This window comes from Phyllobates terribilis, unplaced genomic scaffold, assembly GCF_046119375.1.
Source record: "Phyllobates terribilis strain yellow unplaced genomic scaffold, ASM4611937v1 Scaffold_86__1_contigs__length_6382490, whole genome shotgun sequence".
Taxonomy (NCBI): Eukaryota; Metazoa; Chordata; class Amphibia; order Anura; family Dendrobatidae; genus Phyllobates; species Phyllobates terribilis.
The window spans coordinates 4,270,430-4,285,257 of record NW_027362846.1 but is presented as its reverse complement, the minus strand read 5'-3'; the positions used below and the strand labels follow the sequence as shown (position 1 = coordinate 4,285,257).

The 14,828-nt window shown below is 49.8% G+C and overlaps 1 protein-coding gene across 1 annotated transcript in view; it reads right to left on the bottom strand.

Moving 5' to 3' along the window:
• LOC141197775 (uncharacterized) overlaps positions 1-14,828 on the bottom strand; it is a 79,002-nt gene that overhangs the window by 46,968 nt on the left and 17,206 nt on the right. The gene's annotated exons all lie outside the window — the stretch shown is intronic.

The window sequence follows — 14,828 nt, the reverse complement described above, 5'->3', positions numbered from 1 at the left end:
CACATCAGTTGGGTTGCAGAACATGAGAGGACCTCCAAAATAATTATATACATAACCCACACCACATCACAAAATCACCCAATTTATAGTGCACACCCATATGGTGAAAAATGGGATGATGGGGGGGGGGGGGGGGATATATGGGTGCTGTCATGGGTTCTGGAAAAATCGTCTATCGGTAAGTAATCTCTGTGTTTTCCCTTCACCCACACCTGAGAGATTTCTGAAGAATTTGAAACACTGTAGGGAGAGACCACCGCTTGCAGTACCCTTCTACCAAAGGTTAAGTCAGCAGAGTAAGAAAGATCCAGCCTGTAGGGTTTAAAGAAAGTAGATGATGAGGACCAGGTAGCAACCTTACAAATTTGATCAATTGATACCTCCCGCTTTCTTTACCCAGGAAGTCGCCACAGCTCTGGTGAAGTGAGCCTTGATGCCGTCAGGGATCGTAGAACCACTAGCAGAGCAGGCTAAACTAATGGCCTCCCTAATCCATCTTGCAATGGTGCCTTTTGTTACCCCGTAACAAGACTACAAACCGGGATTGGGCCTCCCTCCACTGGCTGGTCATAGACATATACTGTAACAGTGCCCTTCTAACATCAATATTCTGAAATTTCTCCTCCTCTGAATTCTTAGGGTTATTACAAAAGGAGGGCAGGATAATTTCTTAACTCCAATCCAATGAAATTTTAATGCTACCTTAGGAAGAGAAGCCGTTTCAGGTCTTAATATTACTCCATCCTCATCTGTGTATGAGAGGGTTTGTAGAAGGGGCCTATATATCACTCACCCTATGAGCTGATGTCAAAGCTACCAATATGATAGTTTTGAAGGTAAGATACTTAGCCGACAACTCCTGCATGGGTTAAAATGGGACATTGGTCAATACTTCTAGCACCAGGATTAGGGACTGGAATTGGCCTGGACCTATCACAGGATTTTATGAACCTTGATATCCACTTATTGGCTGCGAAATTACAACTATACAGTGCCTCCAAAGCTGATACCTGGATCTTAAGAGTATCAGTAGCTAACCCCAGTTCGAACCACATCTGAAGAAACTCCATGATGGGACAAGACTGGAGGCTTTTGAGCCAATGGCTTCCCTAAAAGCTCCAAGAATTTTTTCCATGTCTCGTCGTAAATTCTTGTTGTTATAAGTGGTCGTAGAAATATTGAAAATCTCTCTTTTCCCACAAGCCACTCTTCCCTCTTCCCCTATAGTATTTTTCAAGGGATAAAGAGCTTACACTCTGAGAAGAAGCTAGTATGCAAGTTAATCACACACAGGAGAAGTATCTTGTAGGTATATGCTAGTACAAGGAGAGGTGGCAAATAGGTGAGAACGTGCTCGCCACTGCCCGGTACTCGCGCCAGCATCAAGGTGCTCGACAAGCTCGGCGAGTATTTCCGGGTTGCTCAGGCGGGAACTCGGGTCCCCTACCTGCATGTTTGGTGCTCTTTAGCGAGCCAATTAACATGCAGGGATTGCCTGCCACACACTGTAATGCCGTAGCCATGTTGGTTGTGGGCATTAGTGATTGGCTGGCTGCACAGCGTCATCAGGTATGTAAGACCTGGCGCTGCTATGCTCGTCACAGTCTACCCGGAAACAGGCAAAGTAGAGAGAGGTGCTGTTGAGTCAATGAGAGATTTGCTTGTTTATAGTTAGTATAGGTATTCCACAACATATATACATTTCCATCTGAACTAACAGTCCTTCGGAGGACTAATCCAGCTGCAAATAATCAGTGCTAGGCAGGAGTTAGGCAGGCAGGCAGGCAGTGTACGTGGCAGACTGCAGTGCATGACACAGCACAAGAGGGTCCATTAAACGTCCTGTCTGCCGCTGCAGTAATAATTACAGATATTTGTAGACATAGCCCCAGATATCAGGGGCCAGGGCAATTTTTTTTTTATCTTAATCCTGGTTATTTGCTTAAAAAGCAATCCAGAGTACACCGTTTTCGGTACCATTTGCTTGTTAGCACTGCAGAATACAGCCAGATCGGTTCCATATTTCAGTAATAAAAATACAGAAATTTGAAATGAACGTGGAAAATATTGGCCTCCTTTTCCATTCTGTTGCAGTGTGTCGGTCAAGCTATTCACACTAGGTGTCTGTGAAGAATAGTATTAGTAAATTAAAACCGTGCTATTTAAAACCGTGGGTCTCTGTCAGACATATCACCTATAACAGTGTTCCAAAATCAGCCATTTCTTCCATTTTCATGTCATTGCAGTGTGTTGGTCAAGCTATTCACACTAGGTCTCTGTGTAGAATAATATTAGTAAATTACAGGCCTGCTATTTAAAACTGTGGTTCACGGTCAGATATATCACATATAACTGCGTTCCAAAATCAGCTATTTCTCGTAAACGTGGAAAATATTGTCCTCCATGCCGAGTGCCGGAGACAACTGATCCCACACTTGGACACTCAGAAGAGCTGTTCACGTTTGCATTTGTAGATTCAGGCCTCTCGCCCGGCCAGCTTCTAGCGAGTCAAGAGGAGAACGCGTGTAGCGATGTCCAAATATTGGAGCAGCCACGGTCACACGAAGGCAACAGTGGGAAAGTGCAATTACTGTCACAAAAGGTGGATGATGATGATGCGACACAAATGCCAGAAAGTCAGGAGGAGGACTAGGGTGCGGAAGTGGAAGATGAGGTGGCGGATGATGTATTAAATGACCCAACTTGGGAAAAACAGAGCAAGGACAGCAGCACACAGGGGGAGGTAGGCGTAGCACCACAACAGGCAGGAAGAAGCAATGTGGTGGCAGCAGACACAAGGTGAGAAAGCGTTCCTCATAACGCCAACACGACGGAAGTTGCCAGTACAACAATATGGTCTTCCCGAGTCTGGTTGCTTTTTAAAGACTCCGCAGATAACCCTAAAAAGGCCATTTGCACCACCTGCCAGGACAGCATCAGCAGGGGTAGCAAAATTAGCAGCCTAACCACCACCAGTATGATTGGGCACATGGCATCAAAGCACCTGGCTAAGTGGGCCGAACCCCAGGGTCCAGGATGTGTCTGCGGGTGACACCACTGCTTCTTCCACTGTTTAGCGTGCACGCCAATCCCCTGTCTATGGCGCATGCCAAGATGCCTCCCAGCCTGCACCTGTCGTTGCACACTCTCAACTAGTACCATCAGCAAGCACGTTCACGTCCTTGTCCCAGCGCAGAATTCAGTTGTTCCTATCCCAGTCCTTGGAACACAAGCGCAAATATGCAGCCAATGCCCCACAGGCCACACTACTAAATTCACACATTTCGCGAATGCTTGCGCTCGAAATGTTGCCCTTAAGGCTCGTAGAGACGGAAGCTTTCCGCAACCTGATGGTGACGGCCGTCCCTTGGTACTCTGTTCCCAGCCGCCACTATTTCTCCCGGTGTGCCATCCCCGCATTACACGAGCACGTGTCCAACAACATTAGTCGTGCCCTCAACAACGGAGTTACTAGGAAAGTCCACATAACCACGGACACGTGGACAAGTACTTGTGGGCAGAGACAGTGCATCTCGCTGATGGCACACTGGGTTAATTTAATGGAAACCCGGACTCAGTCGGACCTTGGGACGGAACACGTCCTCCAGAAACCGAGGGTTGCGGGCTCTGGGTTAACCAGGGTTGTCCCCACATTCTACAGTTCCTGCATCTCCTCATCCTCCATTTCTGAAATGACCACATCAGTCGCAAGCTGGAAGCACTGCAGCACTGCCTCGGCCAAGCGGCAACAGGCTGTGCTGAAGCTAATATGCTTAGATGACAAACTGCACAGTGCTGAAGAGTTGTGGACAGCTCTGAAAGAGTAGGCAGATCTGTGGCTGACACCACTGACCCTACAGCCAGGCATGGTCGTGTGTGACAATGGCTGGAACCCGGTGGCATCTCTGAGGCGAAGCGAGCTCACACACGTACCATGCCTGGCCCATGTGCTTTACCTCGTGGTTCAGCGTTTTATCAAAACCTACCCGGATCTGCTTGTCAAAGTACGCCGCCTATGTGCCCATTTTAGAAAGTCAGCTACAGCTTCCGCCGCCCTTGCCGTGCTTCAGCAAGGTTTGCAGCTTCCAGCTTACCAACTGATCTGCAATGTCCACACGTGTTGGAACGCTGCATTACAGATGTTGGGAAGGATTTTTCAGCAGAAGAGGGCAGTTGTTGACTACCAGCATCAACAAGGCCGTCGGTATTCAGGTCAGACTCCACACATAAGACCTCAGGAGTGGACAAGGATGTCAGACATCTGTACCATCCTCCAAAACTTTGAAGACTCCAAAAAGATGGTGAGCGGCGATGACGCCATAATCCCGCTTCTCTGTCTTCTGAAATGCTCTCTGCTCACAATTAAAGAGGATGCATTGCAGGCGGAGCATGATGAAATGGAGCAATGAACCATACAGGGTGATTACACACAGCCCAGCCACATCTCATCCCAACGTGGATTGGATGACAATAAGGAAGAGGAGGAGGAAGAACAGGAGCTAGTTTACTGCGCTATAGACGGTACAACCTGCACAACTGTCATACCGTCTATTCAGCGTGGATGGCCTGAGGACAGGGATGAGGAGGAGGAAAATGAGGAGGAGAGCATGGTCAGTCATCCTCTTGGTGAGGACACGAAAGTCTTGCCTCTTTGCAGTCTGGCACACATGGTTGAGATTATGATACGCTGCCTTTCCCGTGACCTTCGCGTTGTCCAAATTTTGGGTGCCAGTCATTACTGGTTGGTGACACTTCTAGACCCATGCTACAAGAAGAACTTTCTGTCTCTCATTCCCACGCCGGAGAGGCCTAATAAAATGGGTCAGTACCAGAATGCCCTTGTTGCAAAATTATTAAAAAAATTCCCATCTGAAAACGCTGGTGGCAGAGGTCACAGTTCGTTGGACAACCAAGGAGTACAGGTGAGAAAGACACAAATGCAATCCAGCAGAGGCAGAGCAACACTGTCAAAGTTCTGGGACAGTTTTCTCAGACCCTCCCATCGCAGAAGCCCTGATGTGTGGAGTATACTCACAAGGAGGGAAAAGTTTCGGAAGATGCTGAGGGAGTACCTTACCGACCGTACCAACGTCCTCCGTGATTCCTCTGTGCCTTATAATTATTGGTGTCCAATAATATTATCCAATTATTGGTATCCAAAGCTGGACATGTGGCATGAACTGGCTCTTTATGCCTTGAAGGTCCTGGCCTGTCCGGCCGCTAGCGTTTTGTCAGAGCGGGGTTTTAGTGCCGCTGGTGGAATTATAACAGATAGGCGAATCCGCTTGTCAACTGAAAATGCTGACAAGCTGACTCTTATAAAAATGAACAAGGGCTGGATTGGGCCAGACTTCTCAACACCACCGAATGAAAGCAGCGTAACAAACTCAAATACTGTGTCTTTTTTTGGGAGGTCTAACTCTATTTACATGTACCTCTGTCTTCATACCCAGACATGGGTATACGCTTACTGATTTTGTCTATTTGCTCTTGTCCTCCTCCTTCTCCTCATCCTCCACCACCATATCTCCGTCTCACGCAAGGGGCATTGGAGCTCCTCCAAATTTTTGGCAGCTGTTGCATTCACTGCATAGGCAAACAATATGGGAGACCCACTTCCAAATAATGGGAACATTGTTTTCAGGAGGCCCTCCGACCACTACGTCTCTTGCAAGGGGCATTGGAGTTTCTCCAAATTTTTGGTAGCCATTGTATTCACTGCATAGGCAAACAGTATGGGAGACCCACTCATTTCTAATTGGAACATGTCATTACTGTGGCTCTATGTGTGTTCAAAATTGTTATTGGGGTTTTTACTAAATTTTGGCAGCCGTTGGACTCACTGCATACCCTATAACTGTATGGCAGACCCTCACCTTTCAAATGCGAACATGTCATACTCATTACTATGGTCCAGCTCTATGTGTGTTTAAATTGTTCGTGGGGTTTTTCCCAAATTTTGGCAGCTCTTTAAGTCACAGCATGGACATAACCACTATAGGAGACCCACTCCTTTATAATGGGAACATTTTTTTACTGAGACCCTCCTCTATGTCTCTTCAAAGGGGTACTGGGGCGCGTCCAAATTTTTGGCAGCCCTTGCAGTCACTGCATACGCAATAACAGTATAGGAGACCCACTCTTTAATAATGGGAACAACAAAGCATAGCCAAATGCTGGCCCTTTAAGAATAGTAAGGCTGTAAAAATAGTGTTTTTGACTTTCACAAGCCCTCCTTCATAAATGAAACAGGATGTGTCATGATGTGTCACACACTACATGGCCAGATAAGGTTGTAAAATGTTAAAATGACATTTCCCGGTGAATGCATTTGTCACAGTTGAAAGCAATACCAAAGTGCAAAAACGCATGAAAAACGTGTGAACATAGCCCAAGGTGTGGAGGAGCAGTTTTGCTTTTGCTTATTTATTTTGCCTTATATATAAGTCATTACCCTGGACAGGATGTTCCTTAACATATTTCCCAGGAAAATCCATTTTGTTTTTGTATGTTTTATTGCGAGTCCGTAAAAGTGGCTTAAATACCTCTCACAACATTGTTGACAGCAGTGACCTGAGAGTTAGGAATGCTTCCAGGGGTCTCCCCCATGCTGCTCCCAAATCATTTGAGCACTGTTCCCATCGATTTGAGCAATTTTTAGGCCCTCTGCAGACCGCTGGAAAAATGCTCGAGTTTCCCATAGACTTACATTGGGCTCGTTACTTAGACCTAACACTTGAGCATTCCAATTTGCTCGACCCAAGCATTTTAGTGCTCGCTCATCACTAGTAGCAAATCCAATTAGCATGAGAGTGTGTTTTCCAGTGACACAGGCTTGTGATAAATTTACACGTAGATGAGGAAGATTTAATCTCGGGGTTCAAAAGAATTCAACAGAAATCTATAGTCTGTCCGGCACCGACATGATATATGGAATATCTGGAGTTCTACACTTCCGATAATAATGGGACCCATATTTTTAGTTTACATTTCCCAACACCTTTGACAGGATATGGATACCTTCCTCCCATACTCCTGACAGACAGGGGGACACACCTTTCTTTTACCTTGCCTGGTGGTAGGGCCTACTCTTCCATCCCTCATGGCTATCTGGGGGGCCGTGCTAGCTATGTGGCAGCTTCGACCGGCCATGTCACAGTCCGTCGTGACCCTGGTCGGCGGCACGGGACCGCTTTCCCTATGATCCCAGTGTTTCTCCCCATCCTCTCTCATTATCTCTGGAGCCGTGCTAGTCATGGGGCAGCTACCACCGACCATGTCACCATCTGGAATGACACTAGTCACCTGCACGGGCCGACCTGCTTACTAGTGTCCGTGCCTGCTCCCATCGCCCATAGCACTCATACTGACTCGCTTTAGGGGATCCTCAGCAGAAGCACCCCGCGGAGTGAGGTGGCTGAGTTCCCCTTTACCACAACACACATTTTTATTATACATGACACTGACATGATTGACAGTGGCATATACTGTAACAGTGCCCTTCTAACATCAAGATTATGAAATTTCTCCTCCCCTGAATTCTTAGGGTTATTACAAAAGGAGGGCAGGATAATTTCTTGACTCCAATGAAATTTTAACGCTACCTTAGGAAGATAAGCCGGACCAGGTCTTATCATGACTCCATCCTCATATCTGTGTATAAGGAGGGTTAAAATGGGACTTTAGTCAATACTTCTAGCACCAGGTTTAGGGATTGGAACTGGCCTGGACCTATCACAGGATTTTATAAACCTTGATATCCACTTATTGGCTGCGAGATTACAACTATACAGTGCCTCCAAGCTGATACTTGGATCTTAAGAGTATCAGTGTTATGCACACGCCCGGACTGACTGGCGTGTGCGTGTTTATGTAGTGATTCCACTGTGCCATGAACCGGAGAGTGCCTGGAGGGGCGTAACTAAGTATCTGCCCGATCCGACCAAGGTCGCACGACGGCATACGACGCCAGTGCACCAGGGAGGAACCGAGCAGAGGAACCAGGGTCTACTCCAGGTCAGACTCCGGACACGGCTGTTGACCCACACCGGGGAATACAGGAACAGGCAGACTAGAGCACAGGCTGGGTAGGGTCCAGTACAGACTGGGAGACAAATTCGAAACCGCAAACGCGGTAGACAGAGCTGAGCAAAGCGAAAACCGCAGACGCGGTGGACAGAGCTGAGCAAAGCGAAAACCGCAGACGTGGCGGACAGAGCTGAGCAAAGCAAAAACCGCAGACGCGGCGGACAGAGCTGAGCAAAGCAAAAACCGCAGACGCGGCGGACAGAGCTGAGCAAAGCAAAAACCGCAGACGCGGCGGACAGAGCAGAGCAAAGCGAAAACCGCAGACGCGGCGGACAGAGCAGAGCAAAGCGAAAACCGCAGACGGGGCGGACAGAGCAGAGCAAAGCGAAAACCGCAGATGGGGCGGACAGAGCAGAGCAAAGCGAAAACCGCAGACGCGAGGAACAGGGCTCTGTTCACATGGAACAGACTAGAAGGGAAAGGCAGAACCAGATACCCACAGGGTACTTGCAGAGAAGTAGCGAGTGGACCACAAACTCACAAACGGAAGTACAGTGACAACGAGCAGGAGTTAGGTACGAGTTCAGACTCTGCAGAAAAAGGAATGGAACGGAAAAAACAGGTAAAAGATAGGAGAGAGTTCAGACTGGAACTGAGTGTACGGAGGAGACCGACACTGCAGCGGGATACAGGAGCGGGTCTGGGAATACGGCCCCCAGAGAGGCAGGACGAACAGGCAAGGAGCGTGTTCAGACTGGCCTGGAAATACAGCCTCCAGGAGGGCGGAACGAACAGGCAAGGAACGAGTACAGACTGCAGGTTAAGGTACACAGATAGGACACAGTACAGACATGGGAACAGATACTGCAAGACAGGTAACATAGACAGGACCTGGCATGTCAGAGACAAAAGCCAACTGACAGGGGAAGATGCTCAGGCATCAGTTAATTGGTGCAGCTGATTTAAATACCAGGTGATAGACAGCAATAGGCTGAGGACGCACAAGGGGTGTGCCTGCAGCAGGTACAAAAAGCAGGAAGTGATCGGGCGCCGCCCTTAAGCAGCAGAAACAGACACAAACAGACAGCATGGAGGGAAGCCAGAGAGACACCCTGGACTGGAGATCAAGTACGCGCTCTTGCACAGTGGAAGATGGACCACTATGCAAGGACGCCGCCAGGTATGTTACAGTACCCCCCCCTTACGCCCCCTCTTCTTCAGGCCTGCCAGAATGTTCCGCAGGGAACTCGAGGGCCAATCCTTTACTTCAAGGAGATCACTTCCACTGTCCACTGGAGAAACTGGTCTCATCTGGGTAGCTAGGATGCTACCTCCTATCCAGCCATCCTCAGCAACAGACGAAACAGGTGGAGTACCAGGAACAGCACACAAGGAAGTCTCTCTCCACTTATTATCAGGTAGCACCCCAGAGGGTTCAGGAGACAACTGGAAGTCCTCCGCCGGGTTGAAGGAGTGCAGAGACTCGGGGGTAACCTCTGCTTCGGGGTACATCTTGTCAAACTCACAGGATGAAATGGGCGAGGTATCAGGTACAAGATGTAGAAAAGTCCCTGTTACCTTGTTATCTGGTGGTACCTAGGAGGATTCAGAAAACAACTGGGGGTCCTCCGCCGGGTCGGAGTAGTGCAGAGACTCGGGGGTAACCTCTGCTTCGGAGTACACTAGGTCGGACTCGCTGGATGAAGCGGGCGAGGTATCAGGTACCGAATATAGAAGAGTACCTGTCCATTCGTTATCAGGTAGCACCCCGAAGGGTTCAGGAGACAACTGGAGGTCCTCCGCCTGGTCGGAGGGGTGTAGAGACTCGGGGATAACCTCTGCTTCGAGGTACATCTTGTCAAATTCACAGGAATAAATAGACGGGTTATCAGGTACAGGGTGAGAAAAAGTCACTGTCTCTTTGTTATCTGGTGGTACCCCGGAGGAGTCAGGAAACAACTGGAGGTCCTCTGCCGGGTCAGAAGAGTGCAGAGGCTCGGGGAAAACATCTGCTTCAGAGTACACTAGGTCGGACTCACTGGACGAAGCAAGCGAGGTATCAGATCCAGGATATAGGAAAGTCTCTGTCCATTCACCACCAGGTGGCACCCCGAAGGGTTCTGGAGACAACTGGAGGTCCTCTGCCTGGTCGGAGGGGTGTAGAGACTCGGGAGTGACCTCTGCTTCGGAGTACACTAGGTTGGACTCACTGGACGAAGCGAGCTAGGTATCAGGTACAGAGTATAGGAGAGTCTCTGTCCTTTCGCTACCAGGTAGCACCCCGTAGGGTTCTGGAGACGACTGGAGGTCCTCCGCCTGGTCGGAGGGGTGCAGAGACTCGGGAGTAACCTCTGCTTCGGAGTATACTAGGTTGGACTCACTGGACGAAGCGAGCGAGGTATCAGGTACAGAGTATAGGAGAGTCTCTGTCCTTTCGCTACCAGGTAGCACCCCGAAGGGTTCTGGAGACAACTGGAGGTCCTCCACCTGGTCGGAGGGGTGTAGAGACTCGGGGGTAACTACCACTTTGGGGTACCCATTGTCAGGCTCACAGGACGAAGCGGACAAAGTATCGAGTACCGAGTGTAGAGAAGTCTCTCTCCATTTGTCATCAAGTGGTATCCCGGAGGATTCAGGAGGCAACAGGGGGTCCTCCACCAGGTAGTAGAGGTGCACAGACTCAGAGGTAACCACAGCTTTGGAGCATCCTTGGACATGCACACCGGTTAAAGTGGGTGAAGCATCTGATGCCGGGTGCAGGAAGTTCTCCTGTGTGGAGTCTGGATGGGCAGAAGTCTCTTCGGGCAGGAGAACCGGTGCACTACCCACGCACATTACCCGTTGGGGCTTCTCCGGGATACAGGGAGATGAAGCTTCAGTAGGGACTTCAAGGTTGGGGTCAGGAGGTCTCAGGGAGGACAGACCCTGGCGTGACGGCTTGCCTCTATGTCTAGCACGTCTGGACTGCCTCTTGAGGTTGGGAGAAGTATTCCGGAAAGCGTAGTCACCCTGTGAGGATTCTGGGTGGGCAGTAGTCTCATTGGGCTGGAGGACTATTGCGCTACCCACACACATTACCCATCGGGGCTGCTCCGGGATATTGGGAGGTGAAGCTTCAGCAGGAGCCTCCGGGTTAGGATCATCGAAGACCATTAGAAAGGCCACCAGGAAGGCCATTAGGTCCAGGAGGATCGGATCCTGTGTTTCATATAGGGGGTTGATCCATTCCAAGGCATCACCCGCCAGGTAAGACATAATGAATGCCACCTTAACCCGATCGGTGGGAAAACATAGAGGGTAGAACTTGAAGTGTAGCATGCATTGCTCCACAAATGCACGACTTTGTCTTGGATCCCCATAGTAACGTGGCGGATCCGCAGGAACGAGAGCAGATAGATCCATCTGGACGGGTGCGTAATTCGCCTGGAACTCAGCTGAGAAAAAAAAAAATTTTATTTATTTATTTTTAATGTATGTATTCGCTGGAAAACTTCTCAGAGAGCGAAGGCCGTGGGGCTCAACGGGAACCATGGCCTGAGCATGCTGTTATGCACACGCCCGGACTGACTGGCGTGTGCGTGTTTATGTAGTGATTCCACTGTGCCATGAACCGGAGAGTGCCTGGAGGGGCGTAACTAAGTATCTGCCCGATCCGACCAAGGTCGCACGACGGCATACGACGCCAGTGCACCAGGGAGGAACCGAGCAGAGGAACCAGGGTCTACTCCAGGTCAGACTCCGGACACGGCTGTTGACCCACACCGGGGAATACAGGAACAGGCAGACTAGAGCACAGGCTGGGTAGGGTCCAGTACAGACTGGGAGACAAATTCGAAACCGCAAACGCGGTAGACAGAGCTGAGCAAAGCGAAAACCGCAGACGCGGTGGACAGAGCTGAGCAAAGCGAAAACCGCAGACGCGGTAGACAGAGCTGAGCAAAGCGAAAACCGCAGACGCGGCGGACAGAGCTGAGCAAAGCAAAAACCGCAGACGCGGCGGACAGAGCTGAGCAAAGCAAAAACCGCAGACGCGGCAGACAGAGCAGAGCAAAGCGAAAACCGCAGACGCGGGGGACAGAGCAGAGCAAAGCGAAAACCGCAGACGGGGCGGACAGAGCAGAGCAAAGCGAAAACCGCAGACGGGGCGGACAGAGCAGAGCAAAGCGAAAACCGCAGACGGGGCAGACAGAGCAGAGCAAAGCGAAAACCGCAGACGCGGCGGACAGAGCTCAGCAAAGCGAAAACCGCAGACGCGGCGGACAGGGCTCAGCAAAGCAAAAACCGCAGACGCGGCGGACAGAGCAGAGCAAAGCAAAAACCGCAGACGCGGCGGACAGAGCTGAGCAAAGCGAAAACCGCAGACGTGGCGGACAGAGCTGAGCAAAGCGAAAACCGCAGACGCGGCGGACAGAGCAGAGCAAAGCGAAAACCGCAGACGGGGCGAACAGAGCTGAGCAAAGCGAAAACCGCAGACGCGGCGGACAGAGCAGAGCAAAGCGAAAACCGCAGACGGGGCGGACAGAGCAGAGCAAAGCGAAAACCGCAGACGGGGCGGACAGAGCAGAGCAAAGCGAAAACCGCAGACGGGGCAGACAGAGCAGAGCAAAGCGAAAACCGCAGACGGGGCAGACAGAGCAGAGCAAAGCGAAAACCGCAGACGCGGCGGACAGAGCAGAGCAAAGCGAAAACCGCAGACGCGGCGGACAGAGCAGAGCAAAGCGAAAACCGCAGACGCGGCGGACAGAGCTGAGCAAAGCAAAAACCGCAGACGCGGCGGACAGAGCTGAGCAAAGCGAAAACCGCAGACGCGGCGGACAGAGCTGAGCAAAGCGAAAACCGCAGACGCGAGGAACAGGGCTCTGTTCACACGGAACAGACTAGAAGGGAAAGGCAGAACCAGATACCCACAGGGTACTTGCAGAGAAGTAGCGAGTGGACCACAAACTCACAAACGGAAGTACAGTGACAACGAGCAGGAGTTAGGTACGAGTTCAGACTCTGCAGAAAAAGGAATGGAACGGACATAGAGAAAAAACAGGTAAAAGATAGGAGAGAGTTCAGACTGGAACTGAGTGTACGGAGGAGACCGACACTGCAGCGGGATACAGGAGCGGGTCTGGGAATACGGCCCCCAGAGAGGCAGGACGAACAGGCAAGGAGCGTGTTCAGACTGGCCTGGAAATACAGCCTCCAGGAGGGCGGAACGAACAGGCAAGGAACGAGTACAGACTGCAGGTTAAGGTACACAGATAGGACACAGTACAGACATGGGAACAGATACTGCAAGACAGGTAACATAGACAGGACCTGGCATGTCAGAGACAAAAGCCAACTGACAGGGCAAGATGCTCAGGCATCAGTTAATTGGGGCAGCTGATTTAAATACCAGGTGATAGACAGCAATAGGCTGAGGACGCACAAGGGGTGTGCCTGCAGCAGGTACAAAAAGCAGGAAGTGATCGGGCGCCGCCCTTAAGCAGCAGAAACAGACACAAACAGACAGCATGGAGGGAAGCCAGAGAGACACCCTGGACTGGAGATCAAGTACGCGCTCTTGCACAGTGGAAGATGGACCACTATGCAAGGACGCCGCCAGGTATGTTACAATCAGTAGCTAACCCCAGTTCAAACCACATCTGAAGGAACTCCATGATGGGACAAGACTGGAGGCTTTTGACTCAATAGCTTCCCTAAAAGCTCCAAGAACTTTTTCCGTGTCCCGCCATAAATTCTTGTTGTTATAAGTGTTCTACTTCCTAGCAAGGTGGAATCTAAGAGTGGTGAAAACCCTTTGTTAATCAATATTTCCCTTTCAAATTCCACGCTGCTAGAAGGAAGCCCTTTACTTGAGTGTGGAATATTGGCCCCTGCGTAAGAAGATCTGGGATCTCCGGCAGGATCCATGGATCTGACAGTGACATTATTCTTAGTTAGGAAAACCATGGTCTTTTTGGCCAGAAAGGGGCATTCAGAATCACTCTTGCCTGATCCTCCCTGATCTTTTTCACATCTGGAATCATCGCTATCGGAGGGAAGGCATAAGCAATCTTGAAGTCCCAGGAAATTTGGAGGGCATCTACCGCATACGGGTTTCTCCTTGGGTCTAGTGAACAGATCTTTTTCACCTTTCTGTTGTCTGTTGGCAAACAAATCTATTTAAGGCAACCCCCATAGTTGAACTATCTGCTGAAACACTCTGGAGTTTAGGGCCCATTCCTACTATTTCACTGATGCCAACAGCCTCAGGGAAACATATCTCCCCTCCAGCACTTTACTAGTGACTTTGTCACAATATATGTATTTATTATATTATGCATAACCTGTAGCCAAGTCCAGGAGTGAACAGTCAGTGCATATAGCACTGTATATACACTGCCCTTAATTAATCAGCATGTATAATGCGTTGGCGCTATGGCACCGCATTGCATTGCAGCTGGACTTGTCAGGATCTTGGATTAGGTGAGTATATGATTTTCTTTTTATTAAAACTTGTGGTACGATGTCGGGGCCCTTATAACTAGTATAGGGGACCCTGAAACAGTGTGGGTGGCCCTCATACATTTAATGGACTGTCAGGAACGACAGTGACGACACCGGGGAGGTCACACAATATTTTACACTAAATAAAAAGGGATTAAGAAAACAAACTTACTTACTAGACAGATCGCAGAGACTATTCAGTTTAGCTGGAGGGGAGGCGCTCCAATTTGACCGTTATCGAACGGAACCCCTTGCTTATAGAATATACATACCTCTCTGCAATGAGCATTGACCCATCTTCAGCGGGGTCTTTTATGCCG